This window comes from Propithecus coquereli, unplaced genomic scaffold (assembly GCF_000956105.1).
Source record: "Propithecus coquereli isolate 6110/MARCELLA unplaced genomic scaffold, Pcoq_1.0 Scaffold67, whole genome shotgun sequence".
Lineage (NCBI taxonomy): Eukaryota > Metazoa > Chordata > Mammalia > Primates > Indriidae > Propithecus > Propithecus coquereli.
The window spans coordinates 6878781-6885281 of NW_012152729.1; positions in this window are offsets into that span (position 1 = coordinate 6878781).

Sequence of the window (6501 nt, forward strand, 5' to 3'; positions counted from 1 at the left end):
CAACTGACCAAAAGAAAACGATTTTACTTTTGGTGTTACTTGATATCACCTCTAGGAAGAAGAGATCAGGACACTGGATGGCTCTACTTGACCTAATTCTAACTAACAACATTTTAGTTTTTTTACACTCCCTGTCACTACCTAAAATTATCTCATATCTGGATGTGTTTACTTATTCATTGTCTGCTTCACCCAAAGGCTGAATACTCCGTGAGGACAGCTGATGGAATTGCCGTGTCCATTTTTGTGTCTCCACATCATAGAACAGTAGCTAGTACACAATAGCTACTTAATTGTATTTTGAGTCAATGGACGAATGAATCAATGAATAAATAACATTAGAGAATTTTGCATACTGTGAGCCATAGAAACTTGATCATTTGACCTTAGGCAAGTAAAGGAAGGCAGAGTATAAGTAATACTCCCTATACCAGCACTGTTTAATAGCACTTTCTGTGATGATGAAACTAGCCTATATTTGTGCTGTCCAATATGGTAACCACTAGCTACATATGGCTACTGAACACTTGAAATGAGGAGCAGAAGTTTTAATTTAATTCAATTTAATTAATGAAAATTTAATTTGAAATCACTACATGTGATTAATGACTATCATATTGGAAAGCACAGTTCTGCACTTTAGAGCCAACTCTGCTAATTCCGCTCCCCTTCCAAAAAATTTTTAAAAAGGAAAATGACCTTCTTGTTTCATAGCTATCCACTCCCTAATTTCTCACAATTCAGATAACTGATTCTTCTGCTTGTTATCTGGTCCTTACTCCACGCTCCAAGGCCTTCCCTGCTAATAAGATTTTGAGAAGCTTTAATTATGTAGTTCAGGGATGCTTCCCAGCATCTACCCTAGCCCAACATCACCCAAATCTCCCCTCCGTGCTCTTATTGCCCTATCATATGTTTGTCTTTCTCACTAGACCACAAGTTCCTTGAGTAGTGTGACTGGGCATTGTTTCAGAACTATCTAATACGTAGCATGTAGTAGTTGCTCAATAAATGTTAAATAAATAACTGACTGGAAGAAGAGGGTGAAGTAACAGATCATCCTGACTGTGAACTAACCTGAATCTTTTCTTTTCTCTTGTGTGATTAGCTGAGATTCTTCCTTGTCTCTGAGACACTAGCCTACTCATTGACTCCAGTCCTGTCAAGGCTGCCGAGCTCTTGCCACATAACCCTGCTCTTCCTACAATCCACAGCTCTACATCTGATGGAATTCCCACTGGAGACCATTCCTATGAGTGTCATTCATTCATTCAAAATTTCATCCAAAACCCACTAGATGCCAGGCATCATTCCTTATACTGGAAGTATGCAATCCATATGATAGACAAAGCTCTAGCTCTCGCAAAGCTGACACTTTATTGGGGAAGAAAGAAATTGTCAAATAACTGTATATGTGACCAAGGAGTTTCTGATAACAGTAAACAATCTGAAGGAACAAAACCGGACACGGTAAGGGAAAGGGGAGAGGAGAGATTGAAGAGGGTGTAGAGGCTTCAAGACTGTTGCAACCATGAGAGAGAAAGGGAAGACTCTCCCTGGTTATATTTCCAAGCCCAGGTGGTCATTGCAAGTAAACACCTCTGCTCTTATATCATTGTATAGCCTTCTTGCATCTTCCCTAAAAATTTCCTTGTTCCCCTTCCTTCTGATGGCATTGGTGTCCCTACCATGTTTTCCAAGTCAGGACATACTTACAAAAATCCTTCATAATTTTTATTATAATATAGTAGGCTGAACTTCACATAGCCTTGAAGCCACTGCTTTTTGAATGAGGAGGATTTCTCTGTTTCAGACTTACGTTCCCTATGGGTTTGACTTGCTGATGCATGCTGGTGAAGTGGAGGCTTTTTTGTCCTCACACAAGCACACATACACATTTACTGTCCTCAAACCAGCGGGGAGCACCGGGTTTGGAGCCTCCTCCCTCTGACTGTGCAGACACTGGTGCAGACACTTATTGCAAGCAGATTTATTTTTCTCATTATTTTGTAGTCCACCCTATTATTTCAACCTTTTATATTTTTTTCCTCAACAGCTATAGTTAGTCTTATGACTATGTTTCTTTCATTAAAAGCCTATACTTAACAAAACCTGGGGTTCATTGTAATTAGCATGTTGCACACAATTTGGAGGAATGCTGTGGTTAAGGCATGCGCCCTTTATAAAGAATTTTTTTTTAATTGTAAACTGCCTATTTTGCGAATTTCTGTTAAGAACTCTAAAAATATAATGTTCACAGCCCAGTGGGTCAAAAGAGAAGTCCTTCTTAAGGAAATGAACGAATACTGAAAGAAGAGAGTGTATATGCCATTCTGCCACCATCGCCCTTCATTAATTCTAGAAGAATTCTAGGATGAATTTTAGCTTTATGTGTCTTGTTTCCTCGTGAGAATCTTTATTGGGCTTGAAGAGGCTGAGAATTTTATTTCTCTTTCCCTTCTTAAAGCTATTTTGATAATGATCAACCGCCTCTTCCAAGTGGTCTGTAGACATCACTGTCTCCGATAGTTAAGGTGTTGTAAGGGAAGTACAATACTGGAATAGCCAGACAAATCTTGCTGGGACATCCAGAGGCATCTTTAAGATATCGTAAAGAGACTCTGTCACTAATCATTTATGTGCAAGCCTAACAAACATCCCAAAGAGGCAAAGCATTGGAGTAGTTGCGACCGTGGGCTCTAGGTCGAAGCTTCTGGGAATTAGATTCTAGCTCTGCCACTTACATGGTCCTTAACCAAGACATTTAACTTCTTTAGATCTAGTTTCCTTATTTGTAAAGTGGGAGTTACCAAAATAGAAACATACCTTATACAACTGTTATGATGATTAGATAATTAAAATATAGGTAGGAAAGTGCTTAGAACGGTGCCTGACACATATGTGCTAAGGAAGTGACATTACTACAGAGCCATTCAAGCATATAATTAGCACGTTTGAGTTCAGGTTCTGCACATATGGTGCACACAAACGAAAGAAAGAGCTAACAAAGCTCAGCATAAATGTTGCATAGAGACAATTTATTCATTGCACATCATGGATAACACTGAATGCCCTCTTCCATGACCTAGGCAATGCTACTGGGAAACTCTGACATTTTCTGAGCCTCACTTATGAAGCAATAAAGCAGCAGAGACTGGGGAAAGATGTTACATGCACATAAACAAGTCATTCACCCTACTCAACTCTTGGACCACTGCAGACATTATTAATGGATCAGACACTCCATCTTATAGAGCCACAGCATAGCCTCAGGCTCCTTTTCAACATTCTGAACCAGACAGCTGGGATGGTAAACCTCTCTGTGGAGACTGGTCTATATATTTCTGAGGTTTCCTTCCTGCTTCAAAATTTGTTGAATCTAAGATTATAATCAGGACTTGAAAATGCAGTTTCAGTTGGTTTTATTAGGAAATTAAAGCACAAGGATATGTAATCATTGTTAGGTAGACGTGACTAGTGTTCACCAGAAACAAACCCATCAGGCCTGCCTAAAAGGCCATCTTGGCATTGAAAGTTTGTTCTGCCATATATGGTTTTTCCTCCATTTGATCTTTGAACAATGAATATTTTACTAATGAAGACTTTCTACCTTCTAAGGTACCGCAATGTATCTTTGGATAAATCTGCTGATCAAAGCACTCTTTGTATTAGAACCAATTAACTTCTGTTGCTCTTTAATGTGCCTCCCATATTAATATCAGCTATGACTGAATTTACTGAGGTTGCACGTAGTCTCAGCCAGCTCTTTTGTTCCCTCTGATTTCTCATTGCCAAATTAATTACCCACGGGCCTTTAAAAATAGCCTTCTAATGGTACAAGTATCTTTTTTTAAATCCTCACCATTTCAGTGGTCTTACTTTGTATACTATCAGATTTGTTCATTGGTGTCCTCTAAAGCTTGTAGTCTCTCTTATCTATACTTGGTAAGTATCATCTTTCCTCTTTCTGTCTAATTATAACAGGGACTGATTTGGAGGAAAACTGCTGCATTGTCCACCTGATTTCTCTTTTCTTTTCTTTTTTTTTTTTTTTTTTGTGTGTGTGTGGAGTTGGGGGAGAATCTTGCTCTGTCACCTGGGCTAGAGTGTCATGGCATCATCATAACTCACTGCAACCTCAAACTTCGGGGCTCAAGGCATCCTCCTGCCTCAGCCTCCTGAGCAGCTGGGACCATAGGTGCATGCCATAATGCCTGGCTAATTTTTTCTATTTTTTCTAGAGACAGAGTCTTGCTATGTTGCTCAGGATGGTCTGAAATTCTCGGCCTCAAGCAGTCCTCCTGCCTTGGCTTCCCAAAGTGCTGGGGTTACAGGTGTGAGCCACCATACCCAGCCTCCCACCTGATTTCTTAAATGAGCAATTCAAACTAGTCTCTGGAAACATTTTCAAAGTGTTGAGAACTGAAGAAAGCTGTCTGTAACAAATGTGGGACAGATCTAGCAGGAGGGTCTACTATGGTGAGTATTGGCTTTATACAAGATGTAGTTATCCAGCCCTTCTCTCAACTACAAGGCTCTTCTGTATTCAGTGCTCAGCTATTGGGAAGCATTATGCTCATTTATGATGGGGCTCCAGGACCATCTATACTCAGCTCCCTCCTTCTGTCGGGAAGTACCAGTAGAACCAGAGTTATTCATAAATGGAATTAACAATGTTGTATACAAATAATTAATACCAATATTACTATTATATCTTTAATAGTACTTCCATTAACAGCATCACTTACCATTAAAGAATCCTTGACTAATGTCAGGATCCATATTAAGGGCTTTATACTCATGTTCTTATTTAATATATCAGTAATTATATTATTGTTCACTTTTACTGTAAAAAAGAGCAAAATAAGACAAAAAAATGAAGATTCAGATGTAAGATGGGTTTTCAATTTAACCCATAATCATTTATCAGATAGGATGTTTTGGGCAATTTTTTTGCTGAGAAGGAGACATTGTTGATCGTAAAGTTTTTAAAATGTTGACAATTAGCTCCAGGATATAAAAAAAAAGTTTTACTTGACTTTAGAATCTGAGCTCTGTAGAGCTTGTAGCCATTATAGCTACTTCCTTCTATAATGCAAGATTACTCAAAAGTGCAAAAGAGAAAGGAGAGATGATTATGGGATGACTGGAAGGCTCACTGTGCTTAACCATAGTGGGCCAGTTCGACTTAGACATTACTGAAATATTAAGAACCCATATGACAAAAGCGCCTGAGTCTTTACAGGGAAGCTGAGATATTTCATTCACTCTTTCTTTCTTTGGATGATAAACATTTCTTGTCTTCCCATCTCTTTATAAGAGATAATTTCCTCCCTCCGTCTTGTCATGTGGAGATTTGTGCACGTGTTGTTTAGAAATCTTCAACATTTGTGGATAATCACAGTCTCATATATTCATACATGCCTTCTGTATAATTATACTGACTTTGTGAGAATTCAGATTAATTCCAGGAATAGAAGAAAATCCTATGTGGCAAAGATACATTTCCCATGAATTTGTATTGCAATTTTAATAAGTCTGAAAAAAAGTTTTACTGCTTAAAAAAAATTTCAACATGGCTGAACCTAGGATGTTTCAAATGGCATCAGTAAAGAAACATGGATTTTTTTTTTTTTTTGGGTGTGTGTATGTGTGTATTTGTGTTTACTTACTATATCAGGTTGTGTGACATTTGCACCATTTTCTAAAATAATATCTCAAAATAAATTGCAAGCAGAGATATCCAATGTGTTAATCATTCTGACAATAAAAACTAAGTCTGCCACTATAATAGGAAATTCAGTTTTCCAATGATAGGGACCTGCAAACTGTTAAGATATAAGAGACAATTCCCAAGAAGCCACTCCAAGGTTGGTTAGGTTCACTGGATTCTCTGGACCAAAGGGGCATTTCCAGTGATCTTCAGTACAGTGATCTTGATCACAAGAAAGAAATCAATACCATTAACTTATGTTGGTGATGACATCATGAGAAAGAAGGCTGGACAGGAGAACATGACTATATCTGACCAGTAGAAGAATCTCCTCTGTATTACTGCGAAGTTCCCACATGAGTTTCTGATTCAGAGAAGAGCCAATATATTGAATTTTTACTCTGGTTTCTCATTTCACCAATAAAAACAAAGCCAAGCTTTAATGGTGATTTTATTGCATGACCCAGCCCTGTTTTATCACCATTAACCGGCATTTGTTGAGAGCCTGTCTGAGAAAACTGGGCTAGGCATTCTATGTGATTGACAAGTTTGATAGAAACGGGGTATGACCTCTGAAATCCGGAGGAAAAAGTATGGAAGCCTAGGGTTTGTAATCACAAAGACTCATGTTCAAAGCCCAGCTCTGCTACCATTCATTGGTCTAGATAGCCTCTCTGGGTCTCAGTTTACTCATTTGCAAAACAAGAAAAAATATTCCTATCTCACAGGATGGTTGTGCAGATTAAGTGAAATTATCACGCAGCATGTTTTGCTCTATGCCTGGCACA